At 39.9% G+C, this 24,743-nt stretch overlaps 1 protein-coding gene and 1 long non-coding RNA gene across 2 annotated transcripts in view; one reads left to right on the top strand and one right to left on the bottom strand.

Moving 5' to 3' along the window:
• LOC119787208 (transmembrane protein 200A-like) overlaps positions 1 to 7,955 on the bottom strand; it is a 19,990-nt gene extending 12,035 nt beyond the window's left edge. Inside the window, exon 1 of the mRNA XM_038290897.1 lies at positions 7,823 to 7,955. The gene's annotated coding sequence lies outside the window, so the exon portion shown is untranslated. The remainder of the gene's footprint in view (positions 1 to 7,822) is intronic.
• LOC119787209 lies at positions 6,831 to 24,743 on the top strand. Its single transcript, XR_005281302.1, has 3 exons — positions 6,831 to 7,040; positions 24,332 to 24,561; positions 24,635 to 24,743. It is a non-coding gene; the product is annotated as an uncharacterized LOC119787209 (long non-coding RNA).

Genomic DNA, 24,743 nt, shown 5'->3' with positions numbered 1-24,743 from the left:
TATGTCGAATGAACAATTAGTCTGTTTTTTTTTATCATTTATGTTACCTCTTAAATATTTTTTTTCTAGATTTAAGTCCACACATGCTAAACTTTGTGGCATTCTGCACTTTAAAACATTCATCTCAGTGGTCACTTTTTGAACACCACAATATATGAATAAATACAAATACTGTGAACAAATACTTTTTGACTTTTCATTAATATTTTTTCCTATTCAGCTACAGAAGCTTCCTCTTACCAGGTCCTCATGTACACCTTAGGAATTTATTGATATGTCACATAATGTCCTTTTTGCTGCTATAGAAATTATCACCCTAGTGACAGCCAAGGCATGGATCTGTTCTGTGTGATGCTGAATTTTGGGAATTTCTGCTCAGGGGATATCTTCCCCAGAAAGTTGGCAACGCTGATGCAGAGAGATATCGGGGAAAAAAATTAAATATGAGCATTTCTGTAATCCCTTCAACACATGCAATATTATAACAAAAGGCCTCACCGTGAAATTTAGAGCAACAGTTTTGATGGATATTTGTAGTATTTAAGAATGACTCTTATTTCTCTCCGGTAACCTAACTCTCACAGGTTGGACTCAACTTCAACAAATAGTGATCAGAACAGAGAAACAGCACTATAAAAGCAAGAGAGAATGCAGACCTCATCCAAGTAGCTCAGTTCCCCCAAAATATTGCGACTTCCACCTTAAATTAATACCTGCACTCATAGAATTGTTAAAAAACGTCCTGGATGGGGACGGTAATCAGGATCATCACCAAAATTCAATAATTTGTTGCCAGTCACAAAAGACATCTTCTATAAACATTTCAGCTAAATCTAAATTGAAGTTATTTTAAAAAACAGAGACAAACCTACTCATATGAAAACATAACATCCTTGGGAAAAAAATGGAAGGATGAAGCGGTGAGTAAATTGAGGAAAAAAAAAAAGCAGACCAGAACAGCTAATAAGAGGGAATGAGTTTCAGCTGAAGCAGAGAGCAGCTGAAGGAGAGAGAACTAATTAAGCAGAAGGAGCAAGGCAGGCAGAAAGAAAAGAAACCTTAGGAAAAATCTACAGGAAAAAAAACAACATAGATGGATGAGAAATAATGAAAGGGAAATAATAAACTTGTAAGGAAAAATATAGGGAAATAAATTTAGAAATCAAGATTTAAAGATCAGATTGAACATCGAAGAAATCATTTAAATACTGTAGATATGCAAAAATAAATGAACCACGCCGTCATGATCTTAGAACTAACACAGGGAAGCTTTAGCCCGGTTTAATCTCACTCAATAAGACAAATGAGGCTATTTGTCTTTATACACCCTATGCAAAAATCTGTTTTCCACTAGAATAGCAGTTAAAATATTGCAGCATTACAGCTGGCAGGGTATATTAACATGAGCTAATTGAATACCGGTACTAAAAACAACAAGAACAACTCCTCTAAGCAGTGAGGGTTTAATATAGGAATGTTTTAGACCGATAGTCTCTAGAGAACAAAAACGGCTTTCATACTCAAACTGAGGTGTGTAAAGTGCTCAGAAGGTACAAGCTGTGAATGTTAAATTTGGAAATCACAAAAAATAGCCGCTGACTCAGTCCCACCTACAGAAAGCAGACAATATGACCAACTGGATTACAACGACATCAGGTGCATCAACAACTGTAAGCATAGTTCTATTAACAATCTTAGAGAAAAATTATTATTGCTTTCTTTATAGAAAAAATAAACACATTTGGCAGTTTACCATAGGCATGAGAGAATGACAAGATGCCAAAAAAAGTATTTTTTTATGTTGATTATGCAACATATAAAAAAATATACTGATTCCTCACAACGACCCTCCTCAGAAGGTATAGATGTAATCCCAATCAATGGCATATATCTAAAAATACAAAGATGTAGGAAAAAAGTCCAGATGATAAACATGTAGGCTGACAGCAGAGAAAAAGAAGTGTAGTCTCAGCCTGTGACAGTGTAATGTGTGCAGACAGGGAGCCAGCAGGCATGTTCCCTCCACCTCACTCCTGACTCCTCTCTCTCCCACCAACCCCCCGCTGACCGTCTCCTTCTTGCCTTCAGATCTATCAACCAGCACAGCTGCGCTTCGAGATGACAGCGTCCTTCACCATCAGTATATGATAAAAGGAAAATGAGCTATTACCTACTTGTTTACACACTGACACAATTTATTAAATGTAGGCTGTTTACCGTTTGCTCTTGTTTTCATTTTTATATTACTTCTGATACAGCAATGGTGGAAATGACACTATGCAGGACAAAGACATGCAGATTACTGTTACAGAGAAGGGTTAAATCATTGAGGGATAATTAATGAGGTCTAGTACAGTATTTCCAGTTTTGCCATGCTGCGTTTCAGTTAAGGTCTGACAAAAATATTGTGTTCAGATCTGTTTTAAAGCTGCTGGACCAACATTATGTGTCCTCAAACAAAAAGCCTATGAGATGTAATTTTCTTCATTATTAAACTCCCACGAGGCTGGCAGCGGACAACAACAAACCTAATTTAGAAGGTGGTTACAAACACAATAGACGACAAACACAGGTCAGATCTTAAAGCAACACTGTGTAAGTTTTAGCCTCTAGGGGTGCTACATTTTAAACTTCCAGGTAAGTCTTCTGGAACCACTGCATTGTCACAATATTAAATAGTCTCCCTCAGTGTGATAGCAGACCACTTTGGACCAGCAGACTAAACGGTCATAGAATAACTGGTAAGACAAAGACATATGAACAATTATGGATTAAATACTACTAGATAACCAAAAATATGTTGAATAAATTAAGTGCCATTTCTGTTTTCCTTCCTAACAACCATTTTTAGCATTGCTGAATGATGGAATGACAGGATGACAGAGCTCCTCACCTTATCCCTAAGGCTGAGTCCAGGCACCTTACAGAGGAAGCTCATTTCAGCCCCTTATATCAAGGAACTAATTGTTTTGGTCTCAATCCACATCTCATAACTCGAGATGAGGCCCGAAAAGAAAAGAGAATGGCCAATCAAGTAATTTTTCATCACATCAGACTTAATCAATACCTCTATTACTGCCCCAGTCAGCCTGTCTATCACCTGGTCTATCCAAAAATAACTCATCAAAAACCCAATGGCCAAAAGTGCATTTCTTTTACCAGAAAATATTCACAATGTAGATCTGCCATACAATTTCAAAGTAATAGCTCAGCGTTCCTTCATTAAATCTTTACTGAGCACGATTTCAGGGATAAGAACCTTAAAAGCAGTGTATGCAAAAGGGGAGCACCTACACCGGCTGAATAGTGAGTGTATTTGCATTTTTTGTTGTTGATATAATTGACAATGCACAGCCGGTTTGGTGCCTTGGAACTTTAAAGTCCTAGGGAAACGGCAGTTAAAACCGTTGCATTCCCGAATTCTCCCGACTGGTGCCCGACTTTACATGAGTGAATAAAGTGAATGTGATTGGTCGTTTATCAAGGGGGCAGGATTGTTGTTGCAAGTTTGTTTGTGGCCGGTTTGTTGGAAGCATCTTGCTAACCAGTTAGCAACTTAGTGCTAGTAGGTTCCCAATGGGAAATTACATTGGGACCAAGTAGCACTTAGTAACAACAATGTCAAGGAACGCTATGGACAGCGGAAACATGCAAGAGGAGGAGAGTTTTGTGTCGGAGGTCGTGGATTCGTCGTCTCATTTGTCATACATTTTTTATTTAGAGGAGGAAATCTGGGACAAAGATGTTGTGGAAGAGGAAGCTTGGTTTAGTGTAGAAGGCTTACAGCCGTACATGTTTGAGCCCTTGCTACGTAATGCTGCCAGTTCTGTTAGGCTACGTTCACACTGCAGCCTGAAGTGACCCAATTCCGATTTTTTTGCCCATATGTGACCTGTATCTGATCTTTTTATGACAGTCTGAACGACACAGATCGGATTTTTTCAAATGCGACCCAGGCCACTTGGATATGTGGTCCTGAATCCGATACGTATCTGATCTTTTCAAATGCGACCTGTGTCTGTACGGCCAGGTCGCATTCATCCGACCTACACGTCATTGATACTTGACAAATGTTACTAAATGTTACTAATCTGCGTCCTACTAAGCGGAGGCGGGAAAAACTAACAACCATGGCGGAAGATAACACAGAGAGCAGTCAATAGAGAGCTCAGTGAGAGCTCTGTACGGACGTTGCTATTACTGCCCCACAAAACGCCATTGCAAGAAATCTGGCTCTCTTTCTTTTTGATCTTCTTAAAAAGATTTCGTTCGTAATGTGCCTGCTCCTGTTGGAGAAGAACTTAAAGAACGCAATATACGCTGCGGTATTACGAGTCATGTTTACTTCCGCAAACACTGAGGACGCTTGCTACATGTGACGTCATCGCGTCCTCGAGTGCGCATGCGGGACACTTCGGTTGAACGCTTTCAGTTCACACAGTAGATCACATACAAGTCGCATATACTTGGAAGTGTGAACGGACATGCAAAAAAATCCGATTTCACAAAAAAATCGGAATTGAGCATTAAGGCCTGCAGTGTGAACGTAGCCTTAGCTCTATGCCTGCCGAAGACACAGATGTCCATCCCCGTGAACACTGGGACGGAACTTAATGGTAGAGCAAATGATTCTTATTTCTTATTTCAACCAATTATATTACCTGTGACATGTGTATCACGATGCTTTGACCGAAAAAATTTGATTGACAGATGACCGTTGATGTATGATTGGCCGAATTTAGGTGTACAAGCTGACATATAACTGACTGGGCTGCATAAAATAACAGAAAAAAAAAACAGATTTTAAGACAAGATTTTTTTTTAAATAGAAATTTTGTAACTTTTGGGACAATATAGTCTGATAAAGAGTACATGTATATACATGTTTAAACTAGAATGATTTGTCATTTAAATATTCCCTAAAACTTTAAAGACCAACCAAATCCTGATGCTGTTGGTCATTTTCATACAAAATAATATGATTCTTTTGTTGTGTTCGAATCTGCCAATGTGCATTACATTGAAGGAATAGCCCCAGTGTATTATGAAATTACACCTGCAGTCATTACCTTTAATATGCAACATGCAACACTATCACTGCACTTATCACAAAGTCTGGACCAAAGTATTCCACTTCGCTCACTATCTCCCACCTTGACTATTGTTACGTGCTCCTGTGTGGTCTCCCTGGCTGTACGATAAAACTCTTACAAATGATCCAGAACGCGGTGGCACGTCTGGTCTTCAATCAGCCCTAAAAGTCTCATGTCACCTCTCTGTTCATTGAGCTGCACTGGTTACCCCTGGCTGTCTGCATCGAATTAAAGCCCCTGATGCTAGCCTGAAAAGTGCTTAAAGGTACAGCTCCCATCTTCTTGAACCCTCAGAAAAGGCTTATATAACAACTTGGCCACTCCGGCCATCAATAGATTGTCTTCTAGCAGTTCCTACATCATGCTTAAGACAATCCAGACTGTTTTCCTGTGTTGTTCCAAGATGGTGGAATGACCTACCAAGCGCTACAAGAACAGCATCCATGTCTATCTTCAGGAAACTCCTAAAGACCAACCCCTTCAAACAGCATCTCCTATTCTAACTCTTAAGGGCTGGTTATATCCTCGCAGCATTGTGTCGCAGTGAGCTTGTTGCAGTTTCTTTTTTTTTTATGTTCAATTTTGTCTGCACTATGTTATTCCACACCACAAGGCAAGAGGGACACTCAGGAACTAGCTGTGGGTCTAGGTACAGCCGAGACAGTGAAGAAGTGGGGTCAAGTTTGTCCAACACCGAAGGGACATGAGGGCGAAAAAGAGTGGGGATCCAGGTGGAAAAAGGGTCTCAGCGTACCTCGCTCTTCTAGCTGGTCCAAATTCACAAGTAATTTTCCGCAATGGTGGTTATACCAACAAAACAAGCCAGTAAGGTACCAAACAGGAAATACGGATAATGTAGATTTGACCAATCAGAGGCCTCCTGTCTCCGCCAATATCTGTGGTCACTTACAATTTTGGAGAGTTGCAGCAGAGTGTCTGCGGATGGGGCCGGGGCACATTTGCGTTCACTGCGACACACATGCAGACGACCTGGTTTCTGAGTATTAATCAGCCTTTACCCATACCTCTGTACCCCTCTACTACTCTTTCTGCACTTCCCTCTCTCTCTTTGCTGTCACCACTGATTCTGACTTGGGATTTTCCTCTAGACAACTTATTGTCATATTGATAACTGTAACATTGTTTCTACTTTGTGAGTCACTTTGGGTAAAAGGATCTGCTAAATGGATAAACATAGCATGGATAACACACTTTAAACTATCCTCCTGCACACCATAATTTATTCTTACAAAAAGTTATACAGCACTAAATGTTCTGGACTCTTATTTAGATGTCTTGTTTGGTAGAAGATCAAAAAAGTTCTATCTCTTTTCTGTGTTACTTAACTTGGGCTAATGCAGCCCTACATTTGGAACACTGATAGACTAGATTATTTAGAAATCAAAATCACTTTAATTTTTAAACCAGATGTGACCGAATCAAGCTTAAAAATTATACATTATTTTGCTTTTTTTAAAACATAAATGCTGGATGTGCTGATAGATTTAGCTATAAATTAAATATAGTTGCTTAATTTAAAAAAATGATGTATGGTGTAGATGATTTTCTATTTGGGTGTTTCACCCCCTCTTCAAAAGGTTTCCTGGTGCTTATGTTAAAAAAAAAAAGGTTGACAGATGGAAGAAAGTTTCACAGTTTCTTTTTCCTTTTGAAAAATAAAAAACAAAGGATGGTTTAAAATGTTGTTGATTGAGGCTATTACCTTCAGGTGATGTGGAACACTGAGCTTTGCTCACTTGCAAAGCAAACAGCACTCCGGTATTTATTCACTGGTTTATAGCGAGCTTCTCTTTATTTCACGTCAAACAAGCACTCCAAAGCCTCCTGGGTGAGAACAAGCCAGGCTGCACTAACGCCCAAACACGCGTGGGCGGACCCGCGTCCCCGCTTGGAGATAGAAGGGCATCGGAACAGCGTGGAGCAGAGGTGGGTGTGAACAAGTCCGATTGTGTCTCTGTCTGCGGTGCTGAACAGGAAGCTGATGGCTCCTCCGTTTGGTTTGGCTGCCGCGGCAAACAGCTCGTCTGGCAGGATGGAGAAGGTTGATACCGCTCAGTCTGTCCGATATCTGCGGGGGCGCTTTTTTTTTTTTTTATTTACTTTCATTTTTGCGTAACATTGCACGAGTAACCGTCTGTTGATATTACAGTGCATCTGTTTCCCTTCTGTTGGGAAAAAGAAAAGAATCCTGTGAAGAAAATAAGCTGGAGGTGGCCCCTGATAATGTCCAGAGCTGAAACCGGGTTGACGGGGGGGAGGCGGGGCTGGAAAGGTGAAGATTAATGACAAACATCCGTGCACCTCTGTCACGGCCTGACAAATCCCATGCTCTCACACACCTCAGCGCTGTGTGGTCACATCAGATCTATTTCCCCACCGCTTTTGTTCTCCAACTTGTAAAAAACCAATGTATCTGTGCGCCTCACACAGATAAGGCATCGCATGCCCTCGAAAATCTACTGGTGAAATACATATATGATTCCCAGATATAAGAATAAATGGAAATGTACTACCCCTGCAATTAAAGTACTATTTAAAGCAATATTTTTGAACTAAACCAAGCTGTCGTGTCACATAATTCAAAACACCCCTCACTCTTGTGTTAAACAGACGCACTGGGGATCATCTGGATGCAAAGGCGCCCAAGGAAGAGATTTTGGATCTGGAAATACAACGAATCAAAAGCGATAAAATAACAAATCTCTTACCAGAAATATTGTCTAAATAATGTGAGGTGTTCATGGCGCGCTCCTGGTCCCGCTTTGCTCCGTCGTGGTGCGCCGCGCTCCGGTGCCAAGACTGGAAGAAGAGTGGGGCTTTTTACAGCTCAACACGGACTCACATTAGAGCCAGCAGGGGCGGGCCAAGCGCGTTGCTATTGGTGGGGATATTAGAGGAGGTGAAAAATGAGAAATTTTTATCATACTGTATGTTACTTCCTCCAGGAACAAAAATAAAATAAATTCCACCACAGAGCCACTAGACCCACATAGCTTTAGGCCTATAATTTTTGCTCTTCAGATTGGACATGCAAAAAAGAATATATATATATAAATTATTATTCCCTCACATTTATATGGCTAAAAAATGTCACAACCAGAATGTTGTTTCTTTTAAAGTTAGAGTATTACATCAGACCTATTCAATATAATTAAAAAAGAAATGTTGTTATAAACCAAACAACCACAGCGAAGACTGCTGAAGTGACAGCTATTGTGGATAAAGGGCGGATTGTACTTCTGCAAGCGCACACATCAAATGTCACTTGCGTCTGGTCACGAACCAGTTTTGTTGGTGTTTCTGCAACATCTGTCTAGAATTTCTAGGGACACACAGCAGTTTCCCGCCAAAGCGCTAGGGGGGGGCCTATTCGAGAACTCGTGAGAACTTCGGCGGATGGTCACGAAAACTTCTTCGGCTGCGCCGGCGAGAGTGTTCATTTTCCAAAACAAAATGTCTGAGGCATTGTACAAGTGGTTGTACTTCCGAACTTCCTCAATCAACCTTTCGTCGTGGTTATCCATTGTAGTTATTACTCCTAGGTTTTTAAAAAGGCCGCGCCCTGGCACCGAATCGAGAAGGACAACCACACAGACAGCCTGGAAGGCATAGCAAGGACCAATCACAGCTGATTTTTGTCTGCGCACTTCTGCCAGAGGTCCGCGCAGGTTTGCGACCTTCTGACGTGTAGTCAGGATTTTTTTGAGGTGCGTGACGACGGTTGACATCCTCTGCACGGGGGGGGGGTGTGGTCACTTACAGAGACAGATTTGACGGTTGCAGAGGCAATGCCTCAGAAGTGGCCTTAAGGAGGGTAAATCAGAAAAGATGACTCAGGAAGAAACTGTCACACAGTATTCTGTGTGTGAACATATTACTAAGAAGCAAAAAAGGTGCCATTAGTCAGGAGAGTAAAAAAAATATATATATAAACCGATCATATGCTGTAGAAGTAAATGCATTCAATGCTTACTGTAGTTTGGAAGCAATGTGCATGAATATCTACTCAATGACAGTGATCAGCCTGTGGCTCTGGTGAGGTGTTAAGGAATGTCCGGTTGTTTTAATAGCGGCCTTCCTCCCCTCTGCATTGTTGGATATGATGTCTGCATCTTGATCTGTTGGAAAATGAAATCAGCTTCTCCGTAAAGATTGTCAGCAGAGAGAAGAACATAGGTCTCCTCTTCTAGAGGCTCCATTACTGATCATGGAAACTTAACACTGGATTTTAGCTGTCCAAAACAGAGCTTCGTTGGCGCTTTATTTCAGCTCTGCAGGAGTGAGTGCTCCCGGCGAGGGGATACAAACTGTGGCCGGGATAAATACCTTGGCGCTACATCTTTTTCTTCGTTGGTTCGGCATCTTTAATGCGGCAAATAATTGTCAAAATGTGTGAATTCAGGACAGTTGTTCCCCGTCATGACTGCTACTTGCGTGTTCTCGTGCTAAATGAAAATTAGCCCCTTATTCATGTATTTCCAACTTTGACTTCCCCCTCTGGTGATTAGGGAAAATCCAAAGAAAGCCCCATGGTTCAAAGAGTGGGAGAAAAGTAGTGTCATATTGTCCTGAGAATATGGTATTGTCCTAAATTGTTTTTTTTGTTTTAAATATTCTAGAAATGTTAGTCATTCATTTGATATGCGTTTATCTGATTGTGTTAATTATTAGTCCCCAATAAGTTATTATCATCTAGAGACTATTAATAATAGGAGGTGAAATGCAGCTCCAGACGAGCCGAGCATGTGGTGAATTCACGAGTACACTTCTGCTCCAATTGACCAATATCTATGCTGTAATCTTCAATTCTCCCACAGTCCATACATTCCTGTCTTTTTCTCAAGAACATACTTAGCGAATACACAAGTCTATACTTGTGTTCTTGTGAACTGGCCCAAGTGATCCCATTTCTTTCTACCTCTTGTAACGTTTGATTGTCAACTTTAAAGTAAGACATATTGAAGGGACATAGAGCTGATAAAAAGAAAGCAGGTAATATCATGAGATAGATTTTCACAACCCCTTAAGCACCAGAGACTGGATGATCGCAGATCTTCGACAAGAAAACGTCAGATTATCCCAACACATGTACATTCTCACTGCTGAGCTTTATAAATGAAAGGAAGTTTGTCAACATACCAACGAGAAGGTGATGCAGCTTGAGTTTGAGCTAACTGCTTAAAAGAAAAAGATGCAAGAGGCTGAGGTCTGTTTAAGCTCAAAAGATTAGAAAATCAAAGCATTGCAACAAGAAATCAATAAGTTATCAGAAAACATCAAGAGTATTGTTGCTGTGCCTCAGAAAATTGATGCAGGGATTGGATATACCAACAAGAAAGCTAGGCAGCTAGAGTCTGAGCTAACTGCTGAACAGAAATGGGTGCAGGAGGCAGAGATCTACTTAAGCTCAAAAGATGAGACAATCACAGTATTGCAACAAGAAACATCAACTTATCACAAACCATCAAGAGTATCGTTGCTGTGCCTCAGAAAGTGAATGCAGCACGTCAGCTTACCAACGAGAAAGCTAGGCAGCTGGAGTTTGAGCTAACCACTGAAAGAAAAAAGGTCCAGCAAGCTGAAATCTACTTGAACTCAAAAGATGAGAAGATCTCAGCACGCATGGAACATGGAAATATTAAATTATCGCAAAACATGCAGAGACATGCTGTTAAGCTTGAAAAATGGAGGCAGAGCGTAAATATGCCAATGGGAAAGCTAGGCAGCTGGGCTCTGTGCTAACTGCTAACAGTGCAGGAGGCTGCGGTCTGCATAAGCTTAAGAGATAAGGAGATCACAACACTTCAACAAGAAAACATAAAATTAGCAAAAAACCTGAAGACATATGCTGCAGAGATGGAAAAAAATTGAGATAGTGCGTAAATATGCCAACAAGAAAGCTAGGAAGCTTGAGACTGAGCTAGCTGCTGAAAGGAAAACACTACAGGGAGCTGAGCTCTGCTATAACTCCACAGAAGAGCACTTCAACAAGAAAACACCAGATTATTAGAACAAATTAAGAATCTCTCTGTCTTGCCTCAGAAAATGAAGGCAGTTCTTGCTGAGACGGCAAAATGATAGGAGGCTGAGGTGTGCTTAGCCAAACAAGTGCAGGAAACCAGTAGAATCAAGGCCCCTTTGGTCGAAATCGAGAAAGATTTAGAGGAACAGCGGCAGCAGTGGAAAAAGGAAAGATCTCATCTTATGGCCAACTAACAACAAAGAGAACAATTACGGATAAAGACTGGATAGATATGTGGAAAACACAACAGACATCTACTAATTCGCGGATATGGAGGGAGTTTGCATGGAAGAACCTTATAAGTTTTTTCATCACGCCTAAAATCAAGAATAAATATAGTAATACAAGCGCAGAGTGTTGGAGAAAATGCGGATTGATGAATGCTGATCACTCGCACATATTTTGGAACTGTCCAAAAATTGTTGCATTCTGGAAAAATGTTTATGTATCTGTGAAGAGGATACTGGGGTATGATATCCCTATGAGTAGCATGGTATTCTATCTATGTAATTTTAATAACACCAAGATTACGGTAAAAGATAGATACCTGACTAAGATTCTGTTAATAGCGGGTAAGAAAGCGATCACGAGGAAGTGGGGGAAAGAGGACCCCCCATGACAAGAACATTGGACTGAAATTGTGGAAGAAATTTATATTATGGAAAAACTGACACACAGATTGAGACTGCAACAAGCACAAATGGAAAAAAAATGGACAAAATGGACTGTATTCAGGACAACAGAGAGCGACAAAAGTGGATAAAGGCCTTTGAAAATGAGAGACAATAAGGTATTAATGAGTACAAGCCCCCGAGCAACAGTTTTGGTTCCTTTTTATTTTGGGTAGAGGTGGATGTGTTGTGTTCAAGTTCACTGTATATGTAAATAAATGTAAAAATTTCAATAAAAAGTTAAATGTTAAACAACAAAGAGATGAGGTGGAGCAGCTGAAGAAGCAGTTGGAGTTAGAAAAAGCCGAGTTAGAACAAGAGAAAGGTTCTCTGCAACTGAAAGAGCAGGAAATCAACCTGTTACATCAGGATTCTGCAAGAAAAGCCATGAAACTGGAAATTTCTCTGCTTGCAGAGGAAGCCAGAACAAAGGAGACTGAGATCGGCTTAGCAGAAAAAGTGCAGGAAATCAATGAAACAAAGGCTGTTTTGCTCAAGATGGAGTAGGATGTGAAGAACCAAACATCTCTGGGCCCAGGAAAAGTCCAGTCTCCTGACAGAGCAGTAGAAAGCTCTTAGACATGTGGAAGCAGCTATTAAAAACCTTCAGGAGGCACGGCATGGTTAAAGGTAGCAGTGGGAAACAGAGAACTCCTGCCTTCAAGATACAGTTGGAAATGCTAAGAAAGCTCTGACAGAGATGGAGGAGGATAATAAAACATCAACAGAGAGCCTTATGGAGGAGTTCAAACATCTGCAACAGGAGATTGAAAAATTGCAAGAAAGAAAACCCAAAAAGACATCTTCAGGAAAAAAAAAATGTCCTCTGAGTTCGCTCATAACCATTACCCTTAACTTTCAAAACTCTTCCTTTAACCCTTAACTACCCAGATCCAAAACACAGATTCCATAATCCAGCCTATAATATTTAGCACTCACCTCTCCATGAAACTCTATGGCTCCTTGTAAATAAAAAGTACTTCCTCCATACCAGGGCCTTTTTCTGAGGTAAACTCCTACCTTGGTATTGATCTCACCTTGGAGAGGCTGGATGATGGAACAGTAGTTGCTGTTCCCTTGTAGAAGGAGACCTCTCTGCATGGAGCTGGCATACTCTCCCATACCTTTGTGGGTTCTCACTCCAGCTTGCCCACCCTTCCTTTTTCTTATTTTTTTCACTCAATTTTATTTATATAAAAATACATTTATGACAAATACAAAAATGCATTCATAATAAAATTAAAACAAAACAAAATGTGTTTCAAAATTTGTAAAAAATGAAAAAATAAAACCATAACAGATTTACTCTTACCTCTATTACACATGACACAAACACACATTGACATAATAATCCTGCCACCAGGGGTCCACAGTCTTAATGTGCTGCTGGTGTTGGTCCCAAGCCCAGATAAACGGAGAGGGGTATGTCAAGAAGAGAAGCCTGGGTCCGTTTCCCTGCTGGGGGAATGAGATGCCAGTGTGGGTCCTTAGGTAAGACCCTTTACGCTAAAGCCTATTTTGTAAGTCACTTTGGATAAAATCTCCTAAATACATAAACACTAAACATTTGTTTTAATAACCTGATTATTTTCAGTAACCTATCTAACAATAATATAACTACACACAAAAAGGTTTCATGCTATTTTCTGTATGAAAGTCTGACCATCATCTCATTGTGTTAATCCACCAGTATGTGACAGTAGATAACATTAGGGTTAGAGCATCACTTGTTGTTTCCACTGCTGAACTTTAGGATGTTTTCTCTAGTAATGGACTTGTGCCTTTATGTGTCTTGTTGAATCTCAAGATAAGTAGCCAATCACAAGATTCTCTTAGAAAGGCTTGAGGATTAAGGTTTGAATGCTCCCTCCTTGAACCACGACCTTAACGTGTTGCAGGAGCTTCAGTGCTCGGTCATCACATGCACACTGGGCACTGGATTTCTAAATGAAGATGAAGATAGTATCTGTAAGAATAAAGTCCATTATTTGACAACAATACAAATATTTCATTGTGTCCTAATTAATAACCCCCAATAATGTAAAGGGCTAAACCTGAAATGATTTAAAAGACATACATTTTTTTTTTCACTTTCATTTACAATGACAAATGTTCCATTTATAATTTCTGAAAAGAAAATTTAAATAAAACATGTAATCATAAGCATAAAATTTTTTTTATCAAAAAAGGAATTTTCCGGAATTCAGCATCAATATACTGAAAGAATATCTAGATCTTTTGTTGGATGTTCTTTTCTAAATGTACTCTCCGCTAGACTAGAACATTTAAGATGGAGAAAAACAGCACCGTCCTTACTTCAAATTTTGACTGGAGATATTTAAAAAGTCTAGGTCAAGTATTTTGGCCTAGCTATATGTAAATATTTAATATTGCAGGAGATTTGTATAATTTCTTAGAAAACCTATCAAGACAATAGGCATTACAAGTAAGATGTGCTAAAATAATTTACTAAGAAACATACTGGTGCTTTACATAAACTATAAATGTAAGTGCACTAAAAATGCTTCTCTGTGCAGACAACCCAGTGTAGTCTATTGCTAATGCAGCACATTTTGGTAATGTGATAAATTCCACAGCTAGGGTAACATTTGCATATGCATGCCTCTAAAGGATATATAAAACAGACCATCTCTGTATAAATTACCATGCCCTGGACAACAAATTGGAATCTTGAAGCTGCATTCATAGAAAATCTAATCAAACACAAAACATTTGTTTCATGCTTCCTCCCCTTCCTTTACCTTTTCCCCTGGGTTACATGACTTTAATTGCTTGCATGTCTGACCTGCTTCAACAAATGAAATATGACAGAGTCCAGATAGGTTTCACTTATTTTCAGCTGGAAGCACAGGCAGCAGTCAAACATGGGGCTGGGAAGCGTGCATAACAAAGCTCAGAGCTGATGCTCCAGAGACTTCACAGGGAATTTTATGACCCAGAAATGCGTTTTGTTTATGCCATAAATTAGTGGAAATAGAAGAAAAGAAATTCCAGCCTGCCTGCCCCACAGTTAGGGATTCAAGAGGGGAAATAATCCAGAACGGTTTTAAAGAGCCATCTTTAATCCCTGATGTTAACCAGTACAATAAAGGTCAGCTTTCAGTAAGCTTTTGCAGTTTAGGAAGGCACAGTAACACGCATAAATCTGGGCTTCTAACAGAGACTTGAAAGCCTGTTTACTTCAAACAAATAGGATATCAAAGCAAGAAAGGTAGCAGCTTTTATTTACATGTAAAGTATTAGTAAAGATATATGAAATAAAATCCATCATCTGCCTGACAAAAACACGCCTGCTGGTGAGTCATTGGAGGTGCAGATTGGGCATGAGCTTTCTCTCACTGTTGCAAGAAACTAGAAAAGGAGCTCAGTGCTAAAAAAAAAATCACATTCATTGTAATTGTTTTAACCACAGTTCAGCTCAAAGTTTATATCCAGTTTATATCCATTTGTCTTTACCATAAATATTGAACTAATTTTGGAGTTTTAACTATTTATTTAGGCTGTTCTTTTTGCAAGTGAAATGACTCCAGCAACTTTATTTATGTCTGCTTTAGCTTGAGCAGTCCTTGTCTTTTTTGGCCCAGAATTATAGAGAAAATGAGACATTTTTTTTATAGTTCCTAACTAAATTTAACATAAACAAATATGCTGAAAGTCAAAGCTAGGCTTTCCAGGGATTAAAAGACATTTTATGTGCATGTCCTCTCGCTATTCACTCATCAACCACAATAAATTTGTTTCAAAAATGGCAACATCTACTTTTTTGTCTCTTCAACACTGGAAATATTCCATTCAGCAGCAAAAAAGCCACACAGAATGATGCTACCATCTTAAAACCTCCCAACGAAATGATAGTTTCAACAGTTCTGTTAGTGACTTCGAATATACATAAATACAGAATCAAAGGGCCAGGAGTACATTCTACAAATCAAGAAACAGTGAGAATACAGAAAATAAGGGCAGCAGTTACTCTATATAATAACCGCACCCATGAAATAGTCACAAAATAACTGGAGCAGTCAGCCTAAATAATCTGCAATGCCAACATTCATTTCAGCATCAACCTAGCAAATCATAGATTAAAGTTTTCCAGTAACAGCTTCACAGCTATAAAATATAATAATGGCACCAGCAGGTTATACAGCATTCTTAGCCTGACATTGGCATCCATAAAAAGGATAAACATCTGTGTCGTTGTCTCATCTGATAATGAAACAACTCTTCAGAAGAACTTTGCCCCATCAATGAGGGCCTCTTTAAATTTAAGCTTTGCATTGAAGGAAAGCAACCTCCTTTGTTGGTTTGCACCTTTTCAGTCCATGCTGAAGTAATAATCTTTGGACCAATAGAGGAGAGATCTAAAGTTAGCACACAGCTTCAGTCGCTTCAGCTAATAACCACTGATCAGGCCCAAAATCTAGGTGTAGTGCTGGATTCAGACTTGAACCTCCAAAAGCATTTAAAGACAATTACAAGTTCGGCTTTCTATCACCTGAAGAAGATTTCCAAGAATAAAGGACTAATGTCTCAGCATGATCTGGAAAAACTAATCCATGCGTTTATTTTTAGTTGAATTGATTACTGCAACAGTGTTTTCACAGGTCTGCCTAAAAAGTGGATCAGACAGCTGCAGCTGATCCAGAACGCTGCTGCCCGTGTCCTCACTAAGACTAAGAGAGTAGAGCACATCACCCCAGTTCTAAAGTCCTTACACTGGCTCCCTGTATCTCAGAGAATAGACTTTAAAATACTTCTGTTAGTCTATAAATCTCTGAATGGCTTAGCACCTAAATACATCACAGATTTGCTATCAGTGTATCAACCCTCCAGACCACTCAGGTCTTCTGGCTCCAGCCTGCTCTGCATACCTAGAACCAGAACTAAACATGGAGAAGCAGCATTTAGTTCATATGCTCCACTTATCTGGAACAAACTTCCAAAAAACTGTAAAAGTGCGGCAAGCCTGAGTTCCTTTAAATCAAGACTAAAAACACATTTGTTTAGGATTGCCTTTGACTGTTCTAGTTAAACAGTTCAACTGAAACCTCATTAGTTCAACTTTTTTATTTTCTTTAATCCAACTGTTTTCAATGTTCTTTTTTGTTTCTGCATTTTTTATTTTATTTAATTTTTTCCCTACTTGCTTTAAATTTGCCTTGCTTTGCCTTGCTGATGGGAATCTGGCCTTTCTGTGGACATTGACACTTTTGTTTCCCTATCTTTAGTTTATGATCAACATGAACCTTATGGTTTCCTGGGGTGTTTTTAAATATCCTATAAGGTGTCCCCTTCCTTCGAGGATGACATAGTTGTTCAGATGATTTGAAGCTGAATATGACTGAAAGTTCCTGACAGCTTGGATGTGTGCTCAGGTTCAGGCTGGTTTTGGAATTGATAAAACAGGATGTAGGCGCCGAACATTTGTCAGATGTGTTTAAAAGTTGGCTCTGTAACTTGTTCCAGTTCTAATGAGAAGAATAATATGTGTTGCATTCTGAAGCTTCTTGATAGCTGTGAGCCAAAAAAAAAATAATTACCTAGACAAGGTAGGAATTTAAACAGATAAAGTTAATTGTAGGTTGTTATGTGATCATCCCACTTTGGATAAATACATGTTTTAATTAATTTAAGTTAAGAAAAAAAGCTAGAGATTCATGCTGGCAATTTTATAAACCTCCAACACTCTATTGTTAAAAACAACCTCAGCAATACTGCATTTAGTTGTGTTATACTTACTGTACTGTGTCATTGCAGTCAGCTACCATCTGAACATGCTTTATAACTACATGATTTTATCATGTCTGGTAGTTTCAATATGCAGAAATTACAGGAAAAGAGTATAATAATTATGTTTTTGAATATTCAACTACCTTTATTGACAGTGATGTGCGCCAAACACTGGATAATACCTTATGTTGACAATAATGCAATGATAATGAACAGTTGTGAGGTGGATTTAACATGTCCTACATTACACTTACTTAAAAAAGTTCCTCCTAACTTCCTTCACGACTTAGTCTTATGTACTTCATCATGTTACATCAAGGTGTCCCCAGATAATTAAACTCATCTCCAGCAAAGAGATAAATCAGAGGATATTAAAGACTAAAGAAATGTAATATAAGAAAGAGGGGAAGGAGAAGAAAGCTGTGTTTTTATTCCACCCCAGTCTTCGTCTTTCCTTTCAAGAGGGACACTCCCATCGGGCTACAGCAGTAATTCAGTAATTCAGTTTAGTCCTCACTGATCACATCATTTCCGTCACGGTTATTTAAGACTCTGCTGTCCGGTCTGCTGTGAAACACGTTCGCATCCTGCTTGCTCCTGTAACGGCTCTCTGATGCTCATCAAAATAAAACAGATCATCGCACACATATTCAGGAAATCTCAGGGGAGCGTGCAGCAGAGTCATCCTCACATTCACACAGTCAAAAATAGTTCCCATGATTATCCAGCTGAAACCCAACCTCTTTTGTTACAGCATCTGCAGCACAGAGGAAAAGAATTTACTTGTCCTCTAATTCTATTCTGATGGTAAAAAGATGCTTAGAAACTATGTCGGTCCATCTGAAGCTGGTCAAGAAGCTGAAGGCGTTTCATGTGAGCTAATTGGGAACTTGAGACAGGGCCTTAGCAAGAGATCAACTTCCCGGAGGGGAAGTTGTCATTATTACTGCCTAAGTTGGTGGAGGAGTCAGAGGGCTCCACAGATGAAAAACTAAAAGCACAGGCTCCTCACACTGCGTTAGAGATGAAGATTCAGTCTCTAGGAGAGATGATGGCTCATCAATTAGCCTGAAAGTGAAGTGTGGAACTACCTTTTGTCTGATTAGATGTGCAATCACTACCTGATGGTTCCGACTGACATCAACCAGTTTTTCTGTAAAAGAAAACAAGAGAGAAATCAGGATTCTGTCCAGGAAAAATAAACACACAGGCACATAATTACAGGGCCAAGGGTTTGTTCTATACAAAGAAAACTAGAGACAGCAAATAAAGCAGTAGTAGCTCCTTCCATAAAGCTGTCAAGCAGAGAGACATGGTTTAACACATAAGCCCTGAGGTGTGGGTAGTTTATATGTAAAGATAAACTGAGAGGGTGCACAATTTAATTGGCAGCAAAAGCTTGACCAGTGAATGATCAATAGTCGCATCAGTTTGTTACAGATTACACTGACTCACAAGGTCTGGAGTGCTTTCCATAGAAAGGAAAACAATGAGAGTGCACAACATTATCAGCAGGAATAGTTAACCAGTGACTGTCCAGGGAAAAAAGAAATTTCAAACAAAGAATTACAGGCTTGGGGAAATTTCTGTGGACATTGTAATAATTGAGTGAACACAAAGATATGGGGAGCAATACCTCATTTGATAGCCCCACCAGGAAAAACACACACATGCATGAGTAATGAGTGAATGTGAAAATATACGCTAATATCTATTTTTACTAGAACAGCAACCTTCAAGCAGCATACCATTGTGGAGTTCATCTGTTTATGTGTCCCCAGATATGCTTAACATTCATAGATGGTGCTTGAATCTGCGCTAGAACCGTTTCTTAATACATGCAAAAAGGTGTGGCGCTGACTTTACCCACTAACTGGAGCACAACCTTAGCAGCAATGTAGTCCATTATGGTAAGTGTAACAAATGTAATTTTAAAGGACGTTTTGTGTTTCAATAAATGTAGTGGAGTAATGTATGCCCTATGTGCTTCTTCATTTATGCTTTGTTTAGTTGGTGTGTAATCTATATTGAACACATGGTTAAACTAAATCAGCCCAGATCCGTTCCAAACCCACATTTGTGCTGGTTTTGGGTTGTTATTAATGAAAAAAACAAAAACACATGGGCTCTGGTTGGTTTTACAGGGTCACGCCTAATGCTTGCCAATAGTTGGCCCTGAGCTGGTGCAGTTTAATTTCTCTATCAGGGTCTGTATTAATAACGAGAAAAGGATTGGGTAGCGGTTTGTGACTGTTCTTATTGTATAAAGCCAGGTTTTGCAAAATTAATCATGATATTCAAATAAAAACTCTGCACCACACCTGGCCTACATAAAGTAACTTTACAGAACTTGTGGCCCACCTGTGGCCCAGATCTATTGCAGACCCACAATCCAGAACTGCTATGACCCTGACTAGTTTTACATGTCTGAGCCTGATGATCTCTTACATCTGGTCCGGAGCTGGCACAGTTACTTCTGGTTGTCAAGTTTTCTTTCTTTACTAAAAAAAAAAGAATGATTTGTTTAAAAAAAGCAAAATCTGAAAACTTATTTTTATCTGTATTGTGTCTCCAAAAAGGTGCAACCACCATATATCACACTGAAAAATTTTCCAAAAAAGCATTTTTATTCACAGTTGTCTGCTGTGATACTGCTGGGAGACAGCCCTCTTTTAATTAAAGACCCATTGGATCTAACTAGAGGTTCTTTTTGGGGCTAATTAGTTGCAGGATGGAGCCACGACTGATACAGGCCATAGAGACATATGGGGATTTTTCTGGCTGGTCCGCTCCTGTGTTCGGCAAACATGTGTCTCTGACAACTTGTAGAGCATTGCAAAGGTTTGCAGTAGACAGAGGAGCATCAGGAGTTAAGTTATGGAGGAAAAAGGATCCAAAAGGTAGGAAAGAACAGCAGTGGGTAAATACTGGCTCACAGCTGGTAGCCAGTCTCCAATAGTGACCTTGTTCTTTTCCCCCCAGCATAAATGGCTGATAAATGGGGGAGCAAGGACGCAAACATGAAAAGAGGCCAGCATAGACTCACATATCATGGGCTTGTAAAACAGATGGGAATTCATGAGCAAAGAAGGCTATATGTTTTTGCGAATAAAAAATACAACATTCCCAAACTTTTTTGAAGTTGAAATAAACTTTGCTGACAGAAAGAATACTTCTGTTGGAAGATTAACAGTATTGAGGATGCAAGGTAGTCCTACTTCTTTAAGAACATAAAAGAATTTTACACAACTATAACGAAAACATTTACGGTAAAAAAAGGATGGCCAATTCATGAGAACCTGTCAATGAAACTCCTGCACAGTGATGCATTTGGTCACGGATGTTTAACAGGCAACCTCGTCCATCTTACTTTGCATGCAAGATAATTTGATGCAAGATTAGTGAATTCAAAAAAATGTATGTTAGCAGAAGTCTATAGATGCATAATCTTTAAATACAGAAATGTTCTGAATCAATGAAATGTAGTCATCTGTATCACATCAACCAGAAGTGAAAGGCTGAAGCAAAACAAACATGGCCGCGCTGCTGGATGCACCTGTAGACTCCGCTATTTAGTCTGTTTTAGCTGTAATACCCTTTATTTCTTTTTGGAAAATGAGCAAAAGTACACAAATTTGTGCCTTGGTGGATGGGAAAAATGTTTGAGAATTACTTCCAGCTGTATTTTGTTTATCAATTAATTCCACTAGTTGTGAAACAATCAATGATGCTTGACATGGGAGGCAGGTGCCACCTGGTGACTTACCCAATCAGCTCAAAGAATCGTACTGAAAGCAACCCCTCCTCCTGCCCTTTAGCAAATACTGTCTACAAAAACCTTTCCAGATTTCAATTCAATTCAATTTCAATTCAGTTTATTTCTATAGCAACAATTCACAACACATGTCATCTCAAGTCACTTTACAGTTCACAAGATCATACAGTCAAATTGATTCAAAGTTTTCTATCTAAGGAAAACCAGTTGATTGCATTGACTCATTGACTCAAATGCAATCCCTCACACTAAGCCTGCTTGTAGCGACAGTGGAGAGGAAAAACTCCCTTTTAACAGGAAGAAACCTACAGCAGAACCAGGCTCAGTGTGAGCGGCCATCTGCTGAGACTGATTGGGGTTCAAGGAAAGAGAACCAGAGATACAAAAAGCAGCTGTAAAAGGCCGCCCCATAGATACTTTGTAGAATTCAAATTTAACTACACATTTCGATCTGACTTATTCAAGGTTAACTCTGTTTGTACAGGCTGTGTCCACATTGTTTAAAGATGTGGCTGGTGATTTACCATGATAGAAAATAAAGAACAATTGTACCTAATAAATGGTGGTGAGTGCAAATGAAACATCTACCAATACAGCACTTTGTCGATAGTTGATATCTAAGGCGTGCACGCACCAGGCTTAGCAAAACCTCAAGCATTTGTAGGTTAACAAATATATAAAAAAAATGCTCCTGAATTGCTAGATCATGGATCTTGTAAGAAAGGCAGCTACAGCAGAGGCTGTTTGTAGCTCACCCTCATGGCCACATTTAGCAGTGAAGCAGAAGCTGTTGTGCAATCAGTGCTAATTCAAGGGGAGGCTTGTAAGATGCAAGCTTGATGGGATCAGTGAGAAAGTCTTCTTTGATCTCCCATCCCTGATAATATAGGTCATCTCTTCTGGGGGGAAACAACAAAAAACAAATGAGGTGGAAAACATCCTTCAACCCACCTTTTGGGAACGAGAAAGCAAATATGTAACAGGAGTAACCTAGTTGACCTGTTTTTATTATAGTCTTGATCCTTGGTGCTCTGAATGCAATGGATTGCCAGCCTGTTTGCAGATGAGAGGAAGAGGAATTTCTGAAATGTGAAATATCACATCTGTCATTTCCCATCCTGCTGCCTGTATTTGGAGCCCGTTCACACTGGGTATCCATGGCAACAGTTTTATAATGCCTCACAAAACACCTCAGAAGAGGTTCCTTTTTATCTGGGCCAGAGAGCTGGGACAGAGAATCAAATGTGAGAGCAAATGTGACAGGTGACGGGTTGTACGGAGAGCATACCCTTTTCAGCTTGACAGATGGAAATTAATGTGAGAAACAACAAAGAGCTCACCCACAGAGACAAGAGGATATCATGTCACATTGATCATTTTTGAGGCTCTACTTCTGCAGTTTTTGGAGTCATAGAAAGGCAGTCATCAGTTCACATGCCTGGGTCTGAGACACTAGCATGGGCATTTACTACACCTGAGTATGTTCCCAGGATACTCCTGGACAAATCCAGTCATGTGGAATACAGCAGGCGCAAGCTTGATGGCATGGTAGAGTGTGGCCAACCGGGTCTTCTGCAGGAAAGAACCTGAGTCGATGCCAGGACTCTAAAGGACCAATCAGCAGCAAGTCCTGCGCCTTATTCATGCATGCAAATAAGCTCATCTGAGCATGTACCTGCAGAATGCACTTATTTCTATGGATACAGCAGGAGTCACAGGACATTATCTAAGCAGGTCAGCCAAGTGAAAGGAATGTGGTGTCTTTGTGCTGGCTGCAGGAGGTTCTTCGACCTTCAGTTATGCAATCATTGCTCAAGTCAGCTGAAAGCAGCAGGACAAGAAGCATAAAAAAAGATTGTGCTTAGAACCAGAATATTTCAGACTGTCTTCCTGAAGACAGCTTGATACATGACAACCACAAATCCAAACATACTGTATTATATTTAGATTTTATGTGACTGAAAGTAGTGTACAGAGTGAAATCTAAATGATGCATGGTTTATTTCTCTCAAATATGAATCTTGAGATGATCTGGAGTTCCCAAATCTTGCCAGAGACTACAGTTGGGTTTAATTCTGAAATTCAAAGTTCTTATCGGGGTTTTTTTCACGCATTTCAAGGTCACCTATAGTCATATATAGTATAGTATACAGTAGTATACATTTGTGGGGAAACCAAGAAGAAAATCACTTGGCTTCAAAGCAAACGTCTCTCTCTCTCTTCTGAAAGCTGAGCAAAGTCTCACCTTTGAGCTAGAAACAACATTTTGCCTCACATCTACCCTTCATGATCAGAGTTAGTGTGCATTTGTTTACAGTGCTGATACAGTGCAGTCAACATAGGTGCTTCCTGGAGGGGGCAGCTCTACATGGGCATGCATCATTTGCTTGTTTTGGCAGGAACATGGAGGGGAGGCTGCTCAGAAAGCAGTATTGATGAGGATTTCTCAGGCATGCATTTTGTTGCCTTGTACCTGTACCTGTGTAATGACAATAAAGTTGAATCTAATGTAATCTAAGCTAAGCAAGTGAAGTACCACTTTTTGCATTATTGCAATGAAGAAATGGCATTATAACAAATTTGACCTGGTCGCCCCTGGGTGGTTTAATATGTTTCCACCTTACAACTCGGAATGCATGAAAATAAAAACGGTAAAATTTGTACCAATATAGACTTGTTAGACATCATTAAAAAGCTTAGATTCTCCAAAATTCAACCACCCAGTTCATTTTATGGACACAGCGAGCACCAGAGTGTTGGGATCTAGAGATTCTCCACCTTCTCCAGCAGAGTGCGCTGTGGATCTCCTGGGCTGGAGCCCTCCAGCACAGCTGACGTCCATCAGCCCATCAGGAGACCTGCCTATATAAGCAGCTGCCTTCCTTCAACGCCGCAGTGTTGACCAAGTTTGGTTAGCGAACCTGAGCCTCTGATATCTACTAGAACCTTTGCCTCTAAAGAGAAACCCAAATCTAACCTGCCTCTGTCTTCACTCTCCTAGGAAACCTGTCTCTCGCCTGTTACCTGCCTGCCTGCCCTAGAGAGCCAAACCTGAAGATCTCACTCTGGAATCCACCTGCTACTCTCTGGGAAAGAGCTATCACTCAAACCAAGGTCTGACACTAACAGTCAGAAGCTAGACGCTGCGGCTGCTGAGCACTCTGCTGAACCAACAGTCTCTGGACCCAACCGGTTCCCTCTCTCAGAGAAGAAAGCCTGAACCTAGTCAAGGTATTTTCAGAAATATCAGAAAACTCAACAACTCATCAGTAAATCTGGCTAATCAAACTATCCGTCTCTGCAGACGCCTGAGAATCCCTCCCGGACCTGTTTCCAGAATCCAGTTCTTGTTTACTTGTACAAACCTTTTAAATAAACTCTGTTTGAACTTTTAACCAGTCTCCAGTGGTGTT

This window comes from Cyprinodon tularosa, unplaced genomic scaffold (assembly GCF_016077235.1).
Source record: "Cyprinodon tularosa strain WSP-4 unplaced genomic scaffold, ASM1607723v1 ctg29, whole genome shotgun sequence".
NCBI classification, from domain to species: domain Eukaryota; kingdom Metazoa; phylum Chordata; class Actinopteri; order Cyprinodontiformes; family Cyprinodontidae; genus Cyprinodon; species Cyprinodon tularosa.
Note: the sequence above shows the minus strand (reverse complement) of the source record. Positions and strands in the feature narration are given on the sequence as shown.